General features: G+C 49.4%; 1 protein-coding gene and 1 non-coding gene across 2 annotated transcripts in view; both read left to right on the top strand.

The window, feature by feature from the left end:
* LOC115642642 (zinc finger protein 436-like) overlaps window positions 1–19,852 on the top strand; it is a 936,374-nt gene that overhangs the window by 332,641 nt on the left and 583,881 nt on the right. The gene's annotated exons all lie outside the window — the stretch shown is intronic.
* Window positions 1,810–1,882, top strand: TRNAV-AAC. The gene has a single exon. It is a non-coding gene; the product is annotated as a tRNA-Val (tRNA).

The following is a 19,852-nucleotide window of genomic DNA, read 5'->3' on the forward strand; positions in this document are numbered from 1 at the left end:
ACCCATAACTATTTCACATTTGGGGACAATGTATACCTTCAAGTCAGCGGCACTGCTATGGGTACTCGCATGGCCGCACAATATGCCAACATTTTTATGGCTGACTTAGAACAACGCTTCCTCAGCTCTCATCCCCTAATGCACCTAGTCTACTTGCGCTACTCTGATGACATATTCATCATCTGGTCCCATGGAAAAAAAAACCCTTGAGGAATTCCACCATGATTTCAACAATTTCCATCCCACGATCAACCTCAGCCTGGACCAGTCCACACAAGAGATCCACTTGCTGGACACTACAGTGCTAATAAGCGATGGTCACATAAACACCACCCTGTACTGGAAATCTGCTGATCGCTATACTTACCTACATGCCTCCAGCTTTCACCCAGACCACACCACACAATTCATTGTCTACAGCCAAGTTCTAAGATACAACTGCATTTGCTCCAATCCCTCAGACAGAGACAAACACCTACAAGGTCTCTATCAAGCGTTCTTACAACTACAATACCCACCTGCTGAAGTGAAGAAACAGATTGACACAGCCAGAAGAGTACCCAGAAGTCACCTACTACAGGACAAGCCCAACAAAGAAAGGAACAGAACCCCACTAGCCATCACCTACATCCCTCAACTAAAACCTCTCCAGCACATCATCAAGGATCTACAACCGATCCTGAAGGACGATCTCTCACTCTCACAGATCTTGGGAGACAGGCCAGTCCTTGCTTACAGACAGCCCCATAACTTGAAGCAAATACTTACCAGCAACCACACAACAAAAACACTAACCCAGGAACCTATCCTTGCAACAAAGCCTGTTGCCAACTCTGTCCATATATCTATTCAGGGGTCACCATCATAGGACCTAATCACATCAGCCACATTATCAGAGGCTCCTTCACCTGCACATCTACCAATGTGATATATGCCATCGTGTGCCAGCAATGCCCCTCTGCCATGTACATTGGCCAGACCAGACAATCTCTACATAAAAGAATAAATAGACGCAAATCAGACATCAAGAATTATAACATTCAAAAACCAGTCGGAGAACACTTCAGTTTCCCTGGTCACTCATTTACAGACCTAAAAGTCACAATATTACAACAAAACCTTCAACAACAGACTCCCATGAGAGACTGCTGAATTGGAATTAATTTGCAAACTGGACATCATGAAATTAGGCTTGAATAAAGACTGGGAGTGGATGGGTCATTACACAAAGTAAAACTATTTTCCCCGTTTATTTGTCCCCCTACTGTTACTCACACCTTCTTGTCAACTGTTGGAAATGGGCCATCCTGATTATAACTAGAAAAGGTTTTTTTCTTCTGCTGATAATAGCTCACCTTAACTGCTCACTCTTGTTATAGCGTGTATGGCAACACCCATTTTTCAGGTTCTCTGTGTGTATATATATCTTCCTACTGTATTTTCCACTGCATGCATCCGATGAAGTGGGTTTTGCCCATGAAAGTTTATACTCAAACAAATGTGTTAGTCTCTAAGATGCCACAAGTGCTCCTTGTTCTTTTTGCAGACAAATTAATGGAGGTTAAGTCCATGAATGGCTATTAGCCAGGATGGGTAAGGAATGGTATCCCTAGCCTCTGTTTGTCAGAGGGTGGAGATGGATGGCAGGAGAGAGATCACTTGATCATTACATGTTAGGTTCACTCCCTCTGGGGCACCTGGCATTCGTCACTGTTGGCAGTAGGATATGGGGTTGGATAGACCTTTGGTCTGACCCAGTATGGCCGTTCTTATGTTATTAGGAAGGGAGGGGCAGAGCCCTATCACAGAGTTTTTGTAGTGTAGTGGTTATCACATTTGCCTAACCCACAAGAGGTCCCTGGTTCAAAACCAGCCAGAAACATGCTGGCTTAATTTTCCCAGCTACTACAGGCCTGTCCCTGCTATTGTAGGAGCCACAGTGATTTCCATGCTCAAAAGGTCTGTTATACTTCCCCTCCCTCCCACTTTTGTCTCCTGTCCCTCTCTGAATGCCTGTGAAATGGGTTTCCCCCTCCCCCGCTTGTGGGATGAAGGGGCTGGTTGAAGAGCAGAAGAGCTCCCAGGTAGACAAGGTGTCTGGGACTCTAATTAGGCAGCACTCACACACCCAGAGCATGGACACTGCCCAAGGTGGAATGTGACCCACCAGATGCAGCCAAGTCATCTCTAGTCACAGGCCATGAGGAGCAGGTCCTTAAAAGGGGAAGGGGCCCTGTGCTCAGGAGTCACTCACAAGTTTGTACCTCCAGTGAATGCCCTTCGCCCAGACCGCCTGGCCAGTGGTTCATTGTGTTGCATTTCATTGTGCCTCAGGAAGACTTACCTTCATCGCACCATCCATCACTGCTCTGTGGGACACTTACCTTGCAGAATCCTGACATTTCCAGTGCTGTGCCAATCCTGGGAGTGTGAGTGTGACACCCCCCATTTCTTTTGATCTTAGCTATCAGTATAATAAATGTATTGCTTTCTGCCAAACTCTGGCGGGTCATTAGTCCTCCCTACGCTTACTAGCTGGCCCAATTTTGGGTAACACCTGCGATAAAAGACGGTTACTCACCTTTGTAACTGTTGTTCTTCGAGATGTGTTGCTCATATCCATTCCATTTAGGTGTGCGCGCGCCGCGTGCATTTCGTCGGAGATTTTTACCCTAGCAACATTCGGTGGGCCGGCAGGGCGCCCGCTGGAGTGGCGCTGCTACGGTGCCGGATATATACCCCTGCCGGCCCCTCCGCTCCTCAGTTTCTTCTTGCCAGCTACTCCGACAGTGGGGAAGGAAGGTGGGTTTGGAATGGATATGAGCAACACATCTCGAAGAACAGCAGTTACAAAGGTGAGTAACCGTCTTTTCTTCTTCGCATTCTTGCTCATATCCATTCCAGTTAGGTGATTCCCAAGCCTTACCTAGGTGGTGGGGTCGGAGCGAGACGTTGCGGAATGTAAGACCGCTGAGCCAAATGCGGCATCGTCTCTGGACTGCTGGATAATGCGTAGTGTGATGCAAAGGTGTGGATGGAAGACCAGGTAGCTGCGTGACATATTTCCTGGATGGGAACATGGGCCAGGAAAGTGGCAGATGAGGCTTGAGCCCGAGTTGTGTGGGTGGTAAGATGGCCAGTTGTAATGTGGGCCAAGTCGTAGCATGTCCGGATACAGGATGTCACCCAAGATGAGATCCGTTGGGAGGAGATTGGCATGCCCTTCATGCTCTCTGTGACTGCTACAAATAGCTGAGGCAGATGTCTGAAAGGTTTGGTCCTCTGGATGTAAAAGGCGAGAGCCTGGCAGACATCCAGGGTATGCAGCTGTTGTTCCCGGCGCGATGAGTGCGGCTTCGGGAAAAAGACTGGTAGAAAGATGTCTTGATTAATGTGGAAGGCAGAGACCACCTTAGGGAGGAATGCCGGGTGCGGTCGCAGCTGTACCTTGTCCTTGTGGAATACTGTACACGGAGTATCCACAATCAAAGCGCGAAGTTCTGATACTCGTCTAGCCGAGGTGATAGCGACGAGGAAGGCTGTCTTCCAGGACAGGTACAGCAGCGAGCATGTGGCTAAAGGCTCAAAGGGGGGCCCATGAGCCTAGCTAATACGAGGTTGAGATCACAGGTAGGGGATGGGCGCTTGACCTGAGAGTAGAGCCGCTCCAAGCCCTTGAGGAATCTGGAAACTATGGGGTGAGAGAAGATAGAACTGCCAGTGTCCCCAGGATGGAAGGTGGAAATAGCTGCAAGATGCACCCTTATAGAAGAGATCGCCAGGCCCTGCTCCTTGAGGGACCATAAATAGTCCAAGATAATGGGGACCGATACACCTTCGGGAATAAAGTCATGCTGGGCATACCAGTGGGAGAAGCGTTTCCACTTGGCTAGACATGTTGCCCGCGTGAAAGGCTTTCTGCTTTCCAGCAGCACCTGTTGCACAGAGGTGGAACAAAGCAATTCATATTGGTTCAACCAGACAGCCGCCATGCTGTCAGATGAAGGGATTGCAGGTCCGGGTGGTGAAGCCTGCCGAAGTCCTGCATTATGAGATCCAGGCAGAGTGGCAGGGGGATTGGGGCTGCCAGAGAGTGGTCGAGCAGCAGGGCATACCAGTGCTGTCTCGGCCATGCTGGAGCGATCAGTATTAGTTGGGATCTGTCCCTGTGGAGTTTGAGTCGAACTCTGTGGACGAGAGGAAAAGGTGGGAAGGCATAAAATAGGTGACCTTTCCCGGGAATTAGGAATGCGTCCGAGAGGGAGCCTGGTGAGCGACCCTGCAGGGAGCAGAACACCTGGCATTTCCTGTTCTCTCGGGAGGCAAAGAGGTCTATCTGGGGAAAGCCCCACTTCAGAATACAGAATGGAGAATGTCCGGACGGATGGACCACTCGTGAGACAGGAAGGACCTGCTCAGGTGATCCGTGAGAGAGTTCCGGACTCCTGGGAGAAAGGTGGCTACCAGGTCTATTGAGTGGGCTATGCAGAAGTCCCACAGTTGCATCGCCTCTTGACAAAGGGGGGAGGATCGTGTCCCTCCCTGCTTGTTTATGTAATACATGGCCGTCGTGTTGTCCGTGAACACTGCAACACAACGGCCCTGTAGATGACGCTAGAAGGTTTGGCAGGCCAGTCGGACCGCTCTCAGTTCATGGACATTGATGTGAAGCACCAATTCCCGAGAGGACTAAAGGCCATGAGAGCGACTAAAGGCCTAGGTGAGCACCCCAGCCGAGAGATGAGGCGTCCGTTGTTAGGGACGCGAAGGGCTGCGGTGGATGGAACGGTCGACCCGTACACACCGGGGTGGCGTCAGCCACCAGTCGAGGGAGCCCAGAATGCTCCATGGAACTGTCAGTATCATGTCTATGGCATCCCTGCACGGACGATAGACTGAGCCAAGTTTGAAGAGGACGCATGCGCAGTCTGGCATGCTTTGTGACGAAAGTGCACCCAGCCATGTGACCAAGGAGGCCAAGGCAAGTGCGGGCAGAGGTTGTTGGGAAGCTTTGGAGTCTTTGTACAAGGGAGACTATAGCCTGAAACCAAAGTGGAGGCAAGCTGGCTGTTGCAAGATTGGAGTCCAGCGTGGCCCCTATGAATTCTATTCTCTGCGTAGGCACCAAAGTGGATTTTTCCAAATTGATTATCAGGCCTAGACGGGTGAATAAGTCCTTGATGACGCTCACATGAGCGGTGACTTGTGCCTCGGAGGTCCCTCGAATAAGCCAGTCATCGAGGTATGGAAAGACATGTATTCGACGACGGCGGAGGATGGCAGCGACTGCCGCCATACACTTCGTGAATACCCAAGGGGCAGAGGAGAGGCCAAAAGGAAGGACTGTAAACTGATAATGTTGATGATTCACCACAAAGCATAGATACCGTCTGTGCGGGGGGTAAATAACGATGTGGAAATATACGTCCTTCATGTCGAGAGCGGTGTACCAATCTCCGGGATCCAGGGAAGGGATGATGGTTCCCAGGGATACCATGCGGAACATGAACTTTTTCATGAATTTATTCAGTCCTTGCAGGTCCAGGATAGGCCAGAGGCCCCCTTTTGCCTTGGGGATTAGGAAATATCTGGAATAGAACCCCTTGCCTCTTAACTCCTCCGGTACCTCCTCTATAGCTCCCATTGCAAGGAGCCTCCAAACCTCCTGCAAAAGGAGTTGCTCATGAGAGGGGTCCCTGAAGAGGGATGAGGAGCGGGGTTGGGGGGGTTGAAATAAACTGAAGATGGTATCCAAACTCCACCGTGCGTAGGACTCAACGGTCCGAGGTTAGTTGGGACCACGCAGGGAGAAAGGGGGCAAGGCGGTTGTAGAACTGAAAAGGATCCTGGGAGGCCATTGGTACACTGCTCTTGGGCGCACCCTCAAAAGTTTGGTTTGGGTCCTGCTGTTGGCTTGGTGGGACCGGAATTGTTAACCCCTTGAGGCCCAGACTGACGTCTGCGATTGATACTACCTCGCCTTCTGGTGAAGTCTTGCCTTGGCCGAGGCGGGGGGTAGGGGCACTGAGGTTGGGGCCGGAAAGCCCGTCTTTGAGTCTGTGGCGTATGCATTCCCAGTGAATGCATAATTACGCGATTGTCTTTTAGAGTCTGTAGCCTTCTGTGAGAACAGGCCCTGGCCATCAAAAGGTAAGTCTTGTATAGTCTGCTGAAGTTCAGGTGGCAGGCCTGACACTTGCAGCCATGATATACATCGCATGGCGATTCCAGAGGTGACTGTTCTAGCTGCTGAATCGGTGGCATCCAGCGAGTCCTGGAGGGAGGTCCACGCAACTTTCTTCCCTTCCTCCAAGATTGCTGTGAATTCCTGGCAGGAGTCCTGCGGGACTAGCTCTGTAAACTTCCCTACTGCCTCCCAGGTGTTATAGCTATACCTACTTGGGAGGGCTTGTTGGTTCGCCACCCTGAGTTGGAGGCCTCCCCCAAAATAGATTTTCCTTCCTAACAGATCCATTCGCCTGGCCTCCCTTGATTTAGGTGCAGGGGCTTGCTGGCCATGGTGCTCCCGTTCATTGACGGACTGTACAACCAATGAACAGGGAGCAGGGTGCACATAAAGGTACTCATACCCTTTGGAGGGCACCATGTATTTCCGTCTGACCCCTCTGGCTGTGGGCGGTATGGATGCCGGGGATTGCCAGATGGTATCCGCTCTAGCCTGGATCGAATGAATGAAGGGGATGGCCACCCTAGTTGGCGCCTCCGCTGACAGTATACTGATTACTGGGTCCTCCACCTCAGGAACTTCCTCTATGGGTAAGCTGATATTAAGGGCGACATGCCGCAGAAGGTCCTGGTGTGACCTGAGGTTGATTGGGGGTGGTCCCGATGATGACGTCCCTGCCACCGCTTCATCTGGGGAGGAGGAGGAGGATGAAACCCCGGGGACAAGTGGGTCCTGGACTGACTCCTGATCCTGAGGAATGTCCGGAGACGGTAGATCTTGTGGGTCTGGTATGTGGGCAGGAGATTCCTCTGTACCAGCTGGGGGAGGTCTGCTAACGGTGGCCTCTGGCTCTCGGTGTTCAGAAGGGCCGGAGTGCGATGGTATAGGGGGTTCACCCTGGGCTTGGTGATAAGCCCAAGGTGTCCAAAAGGACCACTGATGAGGTCCCTGGTCTGGGCCAAGGGTTCCTTGGGTGAACCTGTTGTGAGTATCCGAATCCCCATAGGATGCACTGTCTGCATGGGAGGAGGTAGACGGATGACGAGAAGGCCATGGAGGGGTGGAGACCATTTGATGTGGGTCCCTGCGTCCACTTGATCTGTCCCCATGTGGTGCTGGAGAACAGTACCGGGAGTAATATCAGTGCCGGGAATGAGACTGGGACCTGCGACCGGCACGGTGCCGGGAGGTCGACCGGTGCCTTGAATCGCCGTGCCAAGATTGGCTGTGAGAAGTACAGTGCCGCGAGTGGTGTTGGGACCTAGAGCGGTGCCGAGAGTATCTGGTCGGCGACCGGGACCTCGAATGGTGCCGCGAGTATGACCAGTACCTCGATGGGGAGCGGTACTGGGACTGTGAGCGGCGCCGGGACCGGGATCGATGACGGGACCGAGAGTGTCTGCGGGACCTGGATCGGAACCTGCGATGTTCAGTGGTGCCGGGCAAAGATGTCTCATGAGGCCCTGCTTGCCTATTGACTGAACAACCCGCACCGGCGGTGCCGGGGGTTGAGGCAGCTCAGGCTCCATCAAGGCAATCAAGTCCCGTGCCGTGGAGAACGTCTCCGGAGGGGAGGGCACGATAAGCTCAACCACGGTGCATGCCGGGGAGCTGGTAGGCACCGGACTCAACGGCTCTTGCGAGGCTGGAATCAACGGTGCAGAGGGCGTCGGTACCGTGGCAGTTGTCAGTGCCGGACGGTCCGACATAGCTAAGCGCTCAGACTGCGGCGTAGATACAGTAGCCTCAGGAGGCTTGTGCTTCTTGCTCCTTGGTGAGAGAGAGCGGTGCCGGGCAGGAGCTTGGGCCAGTGATGGCTGATGTCGAGGAGCCTTCACTGTCGGCGCACGCTCCGGTGCAGAAGAAGCCCTTGTTCCCGGTGCCGCAGACGGTGCCGAAGACGGAGGGGTCAGAGCTGCCTCCATCAAGAGTTGCTTCAGGTGAATGTTCCACTCTTTTTCAGTCTGGGGTTTGAAAGCCTTGCAGATGTGGCACTTGTCCGTGAGATGGGATTCACCCAAGCACTTGAGACAGGAGTCGTGAGGCTCTCCTGTGGGCATCGGCCTATGACAGGCCGAGCACTGTTTGAAGCCTGGTGAACCAGGCATGGGCCCTGGTACCGGGTGAGGGGAAGGGGCTAACCTCCAATCCCTCTTAAATATATACAATAATTACTACAGAACTAATAACTAAACACTAATTATACTTTTAGGAAATCAAACTATATACACAATACAATAGAAACGAGCAAATCGCTAGGGAGGTGGAGGTCAGCTAAGCTGCGCTCCACTGTTCCAACGACCAACACGGGTGGTAAGAAGGAACTGAGGAGTGCAGGGGCCGACAGGGGTATATATCCGGCACTATAACGGTGCCACTCCAGGGAGCGCCCTGCCAGCCCACCGAGTGTTGCTAGGGTAAAAATCTCCGAAGAACGTGCACACGGCTAGCACACACCTAACTGGAATGGATATGAGCAAGCACTCGAAGAAGAACCTCAGAGACCCCTGTGGCTTTGCTTCAGCAATTCTCCTTCTCCAGGTCTCCCTTTGAGGACTGAGAGAGTATTCGGGTTCACGGACGTGAGCACCAGGAGGAACCTCTTTCGAGTTTTCTCCTTCCTTTTTAGTGATTTTACTAGAAAACAGCCATCCCTGTTTAGAAGGTAAGAGCCTCCTGGAGGTTTGAAACCTGTTCAGTCTGATCCATCTGGTGACAGTTTAATTCTAGGCATGGAAAACACGAGCTTAAGGAGGCAGAATTTTATTCCACACCTGGGATTTTGTTCCTTAGAATCACTGGGGACATTGGGGTTTGTCCTTTTTGTTTCACCTTTTCCTCCATCCATCCCTCCCTCCTGCCTTTCTCTTCGTCTCTTGCTTCTTTTGTCCTTTCTCCTGTTCCCCTCCCAACACCAGGAGGTAGGGAAGGAGGGAGGTGTGTGTGTGTGTTGCGGGGGAGTGCTCTGCAGCTCCCACTGTGGGAGGTCCACCTAAAAATGTGAGGCTGAAATAGTGCTTGGGCAGTGATCCTCACCAGTGACCTGGGCCATCCTTTGGGCTCTCTGGTGCAAACCCTCAGCCTTCCCTCCTCAGTCTCTACCCTGATTGGCTGAGCATGGGGTTATTGACAGGGAGGAGACTCCGGTCCTTGTTGTTCTCTTTTAGGACTAAGGAAATAAGCAATAACCAGTTCTATGTTTGATGAATTTTGCTGCTTCTCTGCATTAGTTGTCTCTGAGCAGTTCATGATTCTCTCTAACATTGCCATTCTCCTCAAATACTTGCTGAATAATTACTGTCACTGTTGTTGGGTATGGAGCTCATCTGAGAGCACTTTATTCAGGTCATTCAGTGTATGAAATTCAAGATCCGGTGGTTAGTTTGAAAATCAGGGCTCTTCGGTCCTATTCCCAACTCTGCCACTGGCTGGCTGTGTGACCTAAGACAAGTCAATTCTCCTTTCTCAGCCTTAGCTTCTCCCTCTTTCAAGAGAGATAATAATGATCTGCTCCTACCTACCTCACAGTGCGTGGAGGCAGGACCGGCTCTAGGTTTTTTGCTGCCCCAAGCAAAAAAAATTTTGGCTTCCCCCACCCCAGCCCTGGGCTCCCCCTCACACACCCTGCTGCCCGAGCCCTGAGCTCTCCCCCCATCCCCCGCACCCTCTGCCGACCCAGCCCTTGGGATCTCCCCCCCGCCCGTACCCCCTGCCACCCCAGCCCCGGGCTCTCCCCCCCACACACCCTGTGCTGCCCCAGCTTTTGGCTCCCCCTACCCCCTCCCACTGCTTCCCCTTCCGCCCCAGCCCTGGGCTCCCCCCATACCTGCACCCAGGCTTTAGCATGATCTTTGGTCACTTTGTGTGCAGGAGTGGGCTGCTTTCTTGGGCTCCTCAGCTGAAAAAGACAGTGTAGGCTTGTCCACTGAGTTGGCCCACCTGAGCTTGCTTTCTTCTCTCGCTCTTTCTCAGCAAGGGGAGAAAAAAAAAGCTCTCCTTCAAGCTGGAGTCACAAGGGCAACGCAAGGATGACTTCCTGAGTGCCGGCTCCAGTCCTCTGCTATGCCAGCTGACCTATCGTAGGGCTGCAACCACTTTCTCCAGGTTTGCCCATTGGTGTGTTCAGAATGGAGAGGAATAACTAGTGGTGTTCCCCAAGGGTCAGTCCTTGGACCAATCCTATTCAACGTATTCATAAATGATCTGGAGAATGGGGTAAACAGTGAGGTGACAAAGTTTGCAGACGATACTAAACTGCTCAAGATAGTTAAGACCAAAGCAGACTGTGAGGAACTTCAAAGAGATCTCAGAAAACTAAGTGATTGGGCAACAAAATGGCAAATGAAACTTAATGTGGATAAATGTCAAGTAATGCACATTGGAAAAAATAACCCCAACTATACATACAATGAGACAGGGGCAAATTTAGCTACAGCTGATCAGGAAAAAGATCTTGGATTCATTGTGGATAGTTCTCTGAAGACGACTGGGAGTGGATGCGTCATTACACAAAGTAAAACTATTTCCCCATGTTTATTTCCCCCCCATTGTTGCTCACACCTTCTTGTCAACTGTTAGAAATGGGCCATCCTGATTGTCACTATGAAAGTTTTTTCTCCTGCTGCTAATAGCTCACCTTAACTGATCACTGTACATATCTTCCTAGTGTATTTTCCACTGCATGCATCCAATGAAGTGGGTTTTAGCCCATGAAATCTTATGCTCAAATAAGTTTGTTAGTGTCTAAGGTGCCACAAGTACTCCTTGTTCTTTTTGCAGATAAATTAATGGAGGTTAAGTCCATGAATGGCTATTAGCCAGGATGGGTAAGGAATGGTATCCCTAGCCTCTGTTTGTCAGAGAGGGGAGTTGGATGGCAGGAGAGAGATCACTTGATCATTACCTGGCAGGTTCACTCCCTCTGGGGCACCTGGCATTGGTAACTGTTGACAGACAGGATACTGGGCTGGATGGACCTTTGGGCTGACCCAGTGTGGCTGTTCTTATGAAGGGAAGGTCAGAGCACTGTGATGGGAGTTTCTGTAGTGTAGTGATGATCATATTTGCCTAATACGCAAAAGGACCCTGGTTCAAAATTGGACAGAAACACGCTAGCTTAATTTTCCCAACTCCCCTGGCTATCCAGCAAGGTGCTCCTACGGCTGCCACTGGCCTGTTCTGTGGTAACCCCAACCCCTGCAGGACAGAGGGTGGTGAAATGAGCTGAGAAAAAGCCTTGGCCTCAGCAGGGGAAAGCTAGAGGATCTGGGCCAGTCACCTTTTGAAGCCTTGTGGCTTGGTCTCCTCTGCCCTGGGAGGTTGGCCGGTGGAGGCCAGCTCTTCCTGCTGGCCTCCTGTGTGTGACTTGCCAAAGGAGGAAGTGAGGCAGGAATGGGGCAAAAGAGGAAAGTCGAGCTGAGGAAGGCAGGGCAGAAGCTAAGTGCCTCAGTGCGGCTAAGTGGAGTTAGTAGAGCACCACCATTTGTTCTGCAAAGCCGGGAAAGGTGCGGTTGCCTGTTGGGAGGCAGAATCCTGTGCCTGCCTCTTGGCTTCCCAGGGATGTCTACTTGCAGCCCAGGAGAGGAAGGATGGTTATGGGTGAAAGGAAGACAAGCAAAGCTCTGGGAGGAAATTTGGGTGCGGGGTGCAGGCTCTGCGCTGGGGGAGGTGGTTGGGGTGCAGGAGGGGTGGTGCTTACTCTGGGCAGTGCATCTCCCAACGTGACCGGTACACACAACCCTCCAGCAGCAGCTCCTAGGTGGGTGGGTGGGGCCAGGGGGTCTCAGTGAGCCACTGCCTTCAGGTGCTGCCCCCAGAGCTCCCATTGGCTGCAGTTCCTGGCCAATGGGAGCTGTGGAGTTGGCACTCGGGGCAGGGGCAGTGCATGGAGACACTCCCCCACCCCAGGGGATGCTGGGACATGCCAGCCACTTCTGGGAGCAGCACGGAGGGACAGAGACAGGCACATCTCTGCACACCCATGGGGGGCGGAGGGGCAGAGGGCCTCCATGCACTGCCTGGGGTAGGGGCAGAGCACAGAGCTGCCTGCCCTCCTAGGTCTATTAGAGGAGTGGGTGGATGGGGTCTTTTGGCCTGCAAGGTGCAGCATGTCAGACTAGATGGTCACATTGGTCCCTTCTGACCTTAAACGCTCTGAGTCTAAAAGGGAGAGGGAAGTAAAGGAAAAAAAAATAAACCAAACATTGTAATACCAGGGTGACTCCACCTGCTCACTGTATTAGTCCTGCCCCTTTCTTCCTCCCCTGGCTGTTTAATGATCTGCAGGACATTGATTCTCTCATTCCATTGATAAACTGATACAATGTGACTGAAATTAAACTAATTACCAGCTGAGAAAACAGCACCTCCCTGCATTAGCTAGGAATTGAACCCCAGTCAACTGCTTAGAAGGCAGCTATGCTCACCACTATACCACCAATGCCTCTGGAAAAAGTACCACTTATGCTTGCCCAATGAGGCTAAACCAGAATTGAGGCATTTTCCTGCCTGTTAAAATGTACTGGATTCTCTTCACAAAAAAAACAAACACCTCTATCTTCACCTGGGTTTGAACCATCAGCCTTTCAATTAGCCACCAACTTTGTTAATCACAGACACAGGTAACTGCCTACTTCCCAAGCTTGTCTATGAAGCACCTACAGGGTACAACTGGCTAGTGAGGGAGGTGCACTGCTGGGGTTATGAGTTCAGGCCTCACCCAAAGCACCGGTTTTCATTAGCCATGTGGGTTCCCAGACATGCTTTGTCTCATTCACATAGAAATTGCCATACGAGGGAGATGAGAGTAAATTCTAAACTCTGAAATGCAGTGGTGGCCCATAGATTGGGATAAGAGGTTTGAAGAGAAAAAGGTCTAAGAGTATAAAACCAGACAGTGTCCAGGGGCAGGTACGGTACAATGCCTCAACAGGGAGCCATGGGGTGGGGGTTCACTCCCTCTGTTCAATGTCCTGAGAGGTATCTGAAGGTGAAGATAACGCCATGGCTAACAAGTGACTGGCACATCCTGGGTAAAAGAAAGGAAGGGACTTGGGTTAATAGTCAGAAGATTTGCGTTACCATCACTGTCTGACCCCACTTCAGCTCAGAGCAGGTTTGTACGTTGCTGCGTGGAACGCACAGACTCCTGGAGAGCAGGGGCAGCTGTTTCCATGGCAGAGAGCCTGGCACTTAGGAGACTTTCTACACTTGCTGTTTTGAAGCAATTCAATAAAATAACAGTGGAGCTACAATGTCCGGTCCAAAATTTCAGCTCCCTGAGGGCAAAAACTCTATTTTAGGATCTAAACAGGAGGTTTCCAGCGCTAGGACACCTGACCAGAGAGCTCAGTGGGGGTATAACAGCTGCTGACTCTGAGTGTCCTGGGCTAACTCCACTTGCAGGTGGCAGCGTGTTGATTTATTTGATTGATAATGAGCACTAGCTACCAGGGGAGAAGCCCTGAGAGTCGCTGCCACTGGAAAAGGAAGAGGGAGAGGAAGCAAGAGGAGAAATGCAGAGACATTGGAGACAAGGAATTGGGAGGAGAAGAGACAGAGAAGAGAGAGACAGTAAATGATTGAAGCAGAACTGGTGTCCCAACTCGATCTTGCTCATCACAGGTGTTCACAGAGCTGGGTGGTTGCAGGTTTTCCAGTGTCAAGTCTGAACTTTGATTGTAACAATCTGAGTTCAAATATCAAGGGGATCTCCACATACCTGATCTCTTCCCTCCCCCCCCCTTTTAGTATTAATTTTTATTTTGACGTGTTTGGCTTAACCATGATCTTCTCTTTCCCCACCTGTATTGCAATTTGGGGGTTATTTTTATTTTGCCTCCCTTTTGTTCATGTTATTATAATTGTAACAGCAAAGGAACCTGCAGGAGCAAAAACTGACTCAAAACTTTATTTCCCCATCATGCAGGAACATCATACAAACAGCTCATGCAGCTGGAATCATAACAGGGAAGGCCAGGGGATGGGAGATGCAGGTTTCCAAGTGTTCTGTCTTTCTCAGATGACACATTCCAGCCCCTTGTATGCCTCCATCCTCTATGACCTGCTGGACTTTGACACATTTATTGTCAGTCTATTGATGATGTGATTGTAACACAATGTGACTGAAATTAAACCACTTCCAGACAAGGAACCAACAAAAGAGAAAAGTCATTTTGGTATTGACTTGGAATCGTGCCCAGATCAACAGTTTGGAAGGCAGCTATGCTCACCACTATACCACCAACACATCTGCCAGGAGGAGCTTTCCTGCAGGCTGTGTGTGCTGACAAAGGGGGTGATATATGACCATAGAGCTAGTGAGCAGGGTGGACGGGCTGGAAGCCTCTTGCAGCTGGGAGCAGAGTTAGGGGGCAAAGGTGAAAATAGATCTCATTGGGAGCTGGCCCCACACCCAACCCACCCCGAGGAGAGGGGAAGTGAAGCTCAACTTCACTCATAGAAAAGTCTTCCCTGAGAAGGAAGGGAACAGCTTGTTTTAAAGACAAGGTTTGTGGTTTTTCCCCACTACATATAGAGGGGCTGGATAGTGCTGATTCCAGACAAGACTCCGGAAGGATGAGGAACAAATTCAGGCTGCCAGTGACCTGCAGGAGGGAGATGATCTTTTGACAGTGACGGATGCCTCGTCCTAAAGGCCTTTGTCTGCCCCCTTCTAGTGACTGTTTGGTACAGGAATGCAGCCCTCACTCCTGGGTCTCTCTTGGGGAAATAATGTTTCTGTGCAAAACAGAAAAGCTTTTAACAGAAAGGAAAAGAAATGGTCATGTAATGGGACAGGAATGTAAGGAATGAAACACATGATGCTTTTCCCACATGCATTGACTTTGAACCTTGTTGTTTGCAATGTTGTTATATTCGTGTTGGTCCCTGGACATGAGATATGGGGCACGGAGGTGGGGGTTCACATATCATCTTTCAAAGGACCAAGGAAGGGAATGTTATTTACTCCTCCTCATAACACAGGAACTAGGAGGGGTCACCAAATGAAATGAATAGGCTGCAGGTTTGAAACGAAGTATTTCTTCATACAACGCACAGTTAACCTGGGGAACTCTTTGCCAGAGGATGATGTGAAAGCCAAGACTAGAACAGAGCTCAAAAAAGAACTAGAGAAGTACATGGAGGACAGGTTCATCAATGGCGATTAGCCAGGATGGGCAGGGATGGTGTCTCTAGCCATTGTTTGCCAGAAGCTGGGAATGGGCAACAGGAGAACCACAGAGCAATGACAAAGCTGGGGGTAGCCAGCTTGTCGTGGGTGAGTAGCTAAGGGGATGCATTAAAAACCCAGCAGTCATCCCCCTCCTGCCCACACCCAAGCAGCTTTGAATCTTGATGACTCTGATACTGAGTTTCCACTGCCTCAGCATCCTCAATCCCCACTGGAGGCCGGTGTAGAGTCCTTAGATCCATGTTCATAGTTCAGACCCCAGCTGATGCACCATCCCTGCCCAGCAACTCACCATCTGCCCCAGGAGAACCAGCTGGTGGGCTGCATCCCCAGGCAGACAGCTTATACTGCTCCCCTCAGAGCAGCAGCCACAGCTCTTGGCAGCTAATCCCCACCTAAGGCTTTGGGGAAGGAGCTGGGGATCACTTCCTTTTTCTTCCATACATCAAGTCTGACTGTGTTAGAACACATTTCTCTCTAAAACTGAATTCAATTTAGAGCCACACCCCCCATTTCTGCTTTGTAAGAGCCTGATTCCTGTTAATAAAACATAATAGCAGCTGTACCGGGTCAGACCAATGGTCCATCTAGCCCAGTGTCCTGTCTCCCAATAGTGGTCAATGCTAGATGCTTTAGAGTGAATCAACAGAACACGTAATCATGAGGTGATCCATCCTGTCGCTCATTCCCAGCGTCTTTACAGTTGTGAACACAAAGAAACATTTGGGGACCACTTGCAGCTACTCAGAATCATAGATTAGGGTTGGAAGAAACCTCAGGAGGTATCTAGTTCAACTGCAGGTCCTTTTCTGCAGAACTGCCGCTTAGCCAGTCTTTCCCCAGGCTGTAGCAGTGCAGGGGATTCCTCCTTCCTAAGTGCAGGACTTTGCATTTGTCCTTGTTCAACCTCCTCAGATTTCTTTTGGCCCAATCCTCCAATTTGACTAGGTTACTGTGGACCCAATCCCTACTCTCCAGTGCTTGGATTCTTTACATGCTTTCACAGAGCGAAGAGCACATGTTCCATGATTTCATAGGGCAGAGTTTTAGGGCTATTTTGAGTCAGGGAGCTATGCTATAGGGAGCTTTCCCTGTGTGGATCTGACAGGTGGATCAACATAGATGCACATTGTGACCATTCTAAGGGTGCTGAGCACTGTGAGTCTCCTTCTTGCCACCTGCCACTACTAAGAAGGACTTTTGGCAGCAGGATGTTAGCGACCAAGCTCACCAGCCTGTCAGGCACTCAAGCACTCTCCTCTGAGCCACAGCAGCCCTGACAGTTGACAATAGAGGCACCTTAACCCGAGTTCCTTCAATGTGTCCCCCTCTGGGGTCCAGCTCCAATCACCAGATACTCGGGGTATGTCTATACCACCTGCCGAATCGGTGGGCAGCAATCGATCCAGCGGGGGTCGATATATCGCATCTAGTGTAGATGCAACACATCGAGTGCTCTCCCGTCGACTGCTGTATGCCAGCTCGGTGAGAGGCACAGGCAGAGTCTACGGGGAGCTGCAGCAGTCGACTCACCATGACAAGTTGATCTAAGTGCATCGACTTCAGCTACGTTATTCATGTAGCTGAAGTTGCATAACTTAGATTGATCCCCTCCCCTAGGGTAGACTAGGGCTCAGAAAAATCCCAGCTCCTCTCTGTCCAAAGCAATGGTACATCCCAGGTTACCAGTTTTACTGGTATCACACACAGCACTTGAGCACAGTTATCGAACAAACGGAAATTTATTTAACAAGGGATAGAGATTTAAACAGAAACAAATGTGAGTGATGGAAACCAACCGTTACCAACAAAACAAAATCACAAAATGCAACCGACACTTTTTAATAGCTCCCTTCCCTAGCTAAGTAGACTGAAGTGTGAGGTGACAGTCTATTGCAGTGATAGCTAGTCCCTAGGAGCCACGCCACTGCCTTTCTTGAAGCACCACTGGTCATTAGTGATCTCCTTGGTGAATGGACCCAGAGTGTTTCTCTCCACCCTGTCATAAACTGAATCAGTCTTTTGTGAATATTCACAGAATGGACCATTTCCTCATTGTCATATTGTCCTTTTCACTTCCACAGGGTTTCAATGTCTATATTTTGTGTTTGATAGTTTTCCATTGGCTTTTCTGGGCTGGTGCAAAGGTTGACAATGCAGCAATACAGCGCATAACTGGCTAGCAAGGGACGGGTGACAATTCCCTCCCATTTGAATGGGCTGTCCCCAACAAGACCTGTGATTGGGGTGACTCACTTTCATGACAATAGCATATGGGCCTAATTTTCCATCTACTTACATGACTCCTTCAACAGGACTCATACACACCTCTTGCAGTGATCAGGAGTAACAATAATTTACAAGCTTTCACTAGAGATCTCACTGCTAAGCTTCCTGGATAAATATCATAAAAATTTGTGCATTAGGTGTGATGAGTTTGTCAGGTCTGAGACAGGAGTTTCTTGTGAATTACTTTGACCTCTTTGCCAACTGCCACCAAAGAGCTTTTATCACACATCCACTGAGCTATACAGTCCCACACTGATAGAACAGACAGGCCAACACAAAAAACAGAGAGAGGAACAATAAGATACTAAAATGACAATGGTTGGAACTCTCCATTTCTCTCAGTCTTTGGACTGATGGGTACAAAGAGCTTTTCCCTCAGTTGAACCAGGTGATCGAATACTTGGCTCAGCCCTCCATACTAGCAGCTTTCTCACATACAGGGAGATGGGTCAAAATTGGAATTGATGTCATGACGTGATTCTCAAAGGGGATCAATCTGTCTAAAGCTGTGTCTACCCTTCAAACACTGGAAATATTCTTCTGACAACCTAACACTGTCTACACTGAGGCTTAGGTCACATTAACTACTTCTCTCAGAGGACTGGATTTTTCACACCCCTGAGAGATGTGGCCATGTCAACATAGCTTTTCAGTGTAGACCAGCCTTTGAATGGCTTTTTGATATGAAAGCCAATGGACTTCAGCCTTTTCCTTAGTATTGATGGTCGACAACTGCAGCTTTCCTACCTGCTGGACACGTCCTATGACAGATGTCAGGCATCTCCTTTGCAAATCAGAGAAGTGGGGAAGTCAGTGACCCTTACAATGTAAGTGGCTAAAAACTTAGACAACTTGTCTCCTCGAGTAGTTTTCCTTTTAATAGAAATTGACTTTGAAGCTAAGCAAAATATGTTCTATTTGAAATAAAAAAAATAAAATCTATACAGGCCCAATATTCTCTTATACACTCTAACACCTATTCTCCCACCTCAACCTTTGGAGTGAGGTTTTCTACCAGAACTCCCTACACTACAGGGGGTAAATTAAATCAAAGTAACTTTTGAAGATTAGCCATCATTTCCTGTACAACTTAAAAAAAGAAAAAAACAAGACAACTTTCAGTTTTCCAAAATAATTCAGATTATCAAACAATTAGTCTCTTACTCTTTAACCAATAACCATCTATAATTTCATTTTCATTGGTAACAATAACATATTCAAAAATCACAAATTCTTGGCAATGGGAATTAAAACAAAACTACCATATATGACAACAACTGAACCTTGGCTCAAGTTGTGATTTGTCCCAACACTTCTGAGAGTTCATATATCTCTGGTTCTTCTGCCATGTGTGTTGGTGGAAGGTGTCTCCTATGTGGGAATGTTTGCATCATGACGAACAATACCTCTCGTCACACTTTAAATCTTTCAAAGTAGTAGGAGGTAGGGGAGACGTGATGTAAATGCATAAAACACAAGAGAAAACTGTCTGGTCTATAGTACAGACATTTATCGGTATAATTATTGCTCAGGGATGTGAAAAATCGAGAGAGCTGAGCAATGCAGTTACACAGCTCTAATCCCCTGTGTAGCTAGCGCTACATCAGCAGGAGAGCTTCTCTTGCCAACATAGTCATCTGAGACAATATTGATTTAAACAACTACACTGTGCTCATATGCACTTCCCTCAGTTACTGGGGGATCTGCTGTTGTTCCCCATTTCCAAGTGGAGATTTTAAATCACTGCTGTGTCTCTGTTAGCATGGCCAGTAAACTGGAGAGTTCTCTCCTGTTGACAGAACTGCACTTGAACTTTCTCCATGTCATCATGGAAGGATGGGGAAAAGCAAAGCTGAAGTGAGAAATGACGACTTTAGCAAATGCTCATTTGTCTTCAATTCTCCAATAAATCTGAGCTGAACTAATATCTAATTGTGTGACCACAGAGCCATCAAGAAAGATAGAAACCCACATCACAGAGAGATAGAATACATGACAATGAAGTGTAAATTGAAATTCCAGAGCAGGTTACATCTAATTATTTAGAATCAGGACAAGAGATTCCCCCACCACATTCTCCTCTGATCCATCTAAACCTGCTTCACTCAGCACTGTCTCAATAGTCAGTTATGTTATTTACAACATGTTTAGTATCCTAGCATCCCCATAATGGGGGAAAAAAC

The sequence above is a fragment of the Gopherus evgoodei genome, unplaced genomic scaffold, assembly GCF_007399415.2.
Source record: "Gopherus evgoodei ecotype Sinaloan lineage unplaced genomic scaffold, rGopEvg1_v1.p scaffold_43_arrow_ctg1, whole genome shotgun sequence".
Taxonomy (NCBI): domain Eukaryota; kingdom Metazoa; phylum Chordata; order Testudines; family Testudinidae; genus Gopherus; species Gopherus evgoodei.